Raw genomic sequence first — 3,451 nt, forward strand, 5'->3', positions numbered from 1 at the left:
AGGCCCACATTCCGTGAAGTCCTCTGTCAGTAATTAACAAATATGGAGGAGACAGTAGATTTTCTGAGATGGTCACCACGTCTTTGTGAGCGAGGAGGGGCTCCACCCTTTGCGATGTTAAAAAGAAAATGCAGAGGATCTTGCGGTTTGGGACCACGAACTGTGTAGGATCCATGTCGGTTCGCACCATCCCGTCTTATATTTGTGTGCTCTCAACGCTTGTAAATTTTTCAGTGTCCTAGTTCAGTCACCGAAAATATTTAATGAGTTTTACTTTCCTCCCTCCTGTTATGAGAACTTGTGCTATTATTAAATAGTAATTGCTGGTTAGAACTTCGTAACTTTTCATGAGTGGCAACCCTCGGGAAATGAATTTATTAGTGGTTTAACGAACAGGCAGCGCTATTTACTGTCGAGAGTTAACGACACTCAAAAGTTGCACTCAGTTTGTAATTTACCTTTGATTTGTTATGATCTTTATCACCCCAGGATGCATAATGTGACAGTGGTGAGTACACTGTGTAGGGACTCTCGAGTCTGTCTACAGACTTTAGCTGCTACAAAAGATACACTGGGTGCTGAGTTGACAGCCTAGACTCACTATATGTGCCAGGAGCACGCTGTAGCGTGTGAAAACTTCAATAAAAATTACAAAAAATGTTCGATAGTGTAAGCGTAGGCTTCTCCGCCCGCTGTCGCACTCAATAAAATTCTCTTGCGCTGTCGACAGCATTGTCAATACATAAAACTGTCCGACGTTTCGGCCACTACTGCAAACGATCTTCCTCAGGGCTTTGTACTGAGCTAGATTGTTGAATGAGAGAGACTTTAGACCTTATATAGCAACAGAGGAAGCTGCTACACATAATTTGATGGGGCGCGTTCGTTATTGGTCTTTATATTATTCCTTGTAATTGGTGGGTAAAGACGTATCTCATTGGTGTTGAGATTACTTCTTGCCACTGGCGGAAACATGCGAATCAGAAACGGACGCTAGCTGTGACGTGGCACTGCTTATTCGTTGTCGGGTCCGGGCAGCGGCGTGCCCCAGCACAGTGCCCCGCTATCTTGTGTGAGTCGCTTTTCGCGCGCTGTCCGCTATCTAAGGTCTCTCTCTCACTCGGCAGTGTAGCTCAGCACGAAGCCCTGAGGAAGGCCGTTTGCAATAGCGGCCGAAACGTCGGACAATGCGATCAACAACTCAGCACAGTTTCATTGACAAACTTCAAGAGTATTAACAGAAAGGAATTTGTGTTGGCTACATAGATTTGTGCTGACAGCCTTGCCGCAGTGGTAACACCGGTTCCCGTCAGATCACCGAAGTTAAGCGCTGTCGGGCTGGGCTAGCACTTGGATGGGTGACCATCCGTTCTGCTGAGCGCTGTTGGCAAGCAGGGTGCACTCAGCCCTTGTGAGGCAAACTGAGGAGCTACTTGATTGAGAAGTAGTGGCTTCGGTCTCGGAAATTGACATGAACTGTGTGCTGACCACATGCCCCTCCATATCCGCATCCAGTGACGCCTGTGGGCTAAGGATGACACGGCGGCCTGTCGGTACCGTTGGGCCTTCATGGCCTGTTCGGGAGGAGTTTAGTTTAATTTTTACATAGATTTGTAGTCGCCTGATTTTCTATCACCAGCCTAATGATGCATTGTTCTCTTACAGCTATTGTACTATATAACTCCCCCGGATGCGATAAAACACTTTCCGTTAAGGTCCGTGCTTTTATGTAGCGTTTTTATCTTTATATTTTCTCGTCAAGTATCCTTCACATACACACTTAAGTCGCCGATTTAATTTCTGACGTTGTCTCATCTTCTCCAGCCACATGAAAAAAAGTGGGGGACAGATGTCATTTTTCTTCTGCTAAACGTGGAGCATAGTGGACGCAAAGATAACGGGCCATCATGTTTTTATAACAGATTTGCCATAGTAAATGGTGGGTCACAATACACATTGGCGTGAACTGCGTTATTCATTTAACCCGTCGGTTTATTTTAAATTTTTATTTAAGAAACAATCAAAAGCTTTCTCTTCCGACAGTCACAAAGAACGACCACAGATTATGCAAAGGTTGGAACATAAATAGTGGCAACTATTTATTCACAACCGATACAAAATACTTACATGTTTGCACCTGTTACTGTCGTTCAAAGTAGTCACCAGTGGTGTGTAGAACCCGTTGCCAGCGGTGAGGAAGACGTAGTATACCGTTAGCAGAGCCTGTTCTGTTATTGGTGCGAATGGAGCGGTCTACTGCCTGTCGAATCTCTGGAACAGTTCTGAACCGAATACCACGAAGTGGTTCTCACGAAGTGGTTCTTTCATCTTCGGAATCAAATCAAAGTCACAAGAACTTAAGTCTGGGGAGTATGGTGGATGGTACAGTACTTCCCAATCCCATCGACCAAACAGAGCAGCCTCAGATTGCGCTGTATGCGTCCGCGCATTGTCGTGCAAAATGAAGGTTGGGTTGTGCAGAAAGTGTCGCTGCTTCTTTCACAAAGCTGGTCGCAGCTGATGCTCCGAAACTAAAAGTAATACTGTGCACTGACGGTCTACCGTGGAGGAACGTAATGCGTTAGGATAACACCATCACACTCGTACACGAGAGTCACCGTAACTTTAGACCGCTCCATTCGCACCCTCAACAGAAAAGGCTCTGCTAACGGTATACTACGCCTTCCACATCGCTGGCAACGGGTTCTACACAACGCTGGTGACTACTTTGAGCGACAGTAACAGGTGCAATCATGTAACTCTTTTGTATCGGTTGTGAATAAATAGTTGCCACTGTTTAAGTTCTAACCCTCGTATGTGTCTATCCAGGAGCAACTTACATCCCACTTAGAACTGACACTAACAGATGCAGGCTCTCCCCACCACCAGATAACGAATGGCCAGACGCTTGGTGCCGTTTAGAGTGGAACCCTCGATGGGGCATTAACCACATTTTTATGAGACATGACATGATCAAGTTTGTGGAGTACTCTATCTTAATTTGCAATATAAAATTTGTCTAGATTTTCACGTTTATAAAAAAGGTGCTCTGTTTCGATTGCTAACTCATGATTTTCATATTTAAAATAAACAGAAAAAATATTGTACTCTAAAAGTTCTACCTACTTACAATATTTACCATATAAAAAGAAAAGAAAATGACAGGGAGCATAGCATCAAAATTTCGTTACAGTGAATAACTCGTCAAATGTAGTACAAACATGTACCATGTCATAAAAATCATTGTGCTTGTATGATGCTACTATTTAACAAAGAGACAAACTCGCATCTGCTAGAAGGCACAACGGTGTGCACGGTCGTATGATTACAGTCATCGTATAGATAATCATAGAAGAACACGGGAAAAGAACGTTGAAAGTTAAATTGTGGGCAGTTAAGGATTACATGTTAACATGATTCTTTACGTTACCCGCAAGTGTTGTAGTCAATT

At 43.9% G+C, this 3,451-nt stretch overlaps 1 pseudogene; it reads left to right on the forward strand.

The window, feature by feature from the left end:
* The first annotated feature begins 1,272 nt into the window (after positions 1–1,272).
* Positions 1,273–1,390, forward strand: LOC124596664 (annotated as a pseudogene).
* The last annotated feature ends 2,061 nt before the right edge of the window (positions 1,391–3,451 follow it).

The sequence above is a fragment of the Schistocerca americana genome, chromosome 2 (genome assembly GCF_021461395.2).
Source record: "Schistocerca americana isolate TAMUIC-IGC-003095 chromosome 2, iqSchAmer2.1, whole genome shotgun sequence".
Lineage (NCBI taxonomy): Eukaryota > Metazoa > Arthropoda > Insecta > Orthoptera > Acrididae > Schistocerca > Schistocerca americana.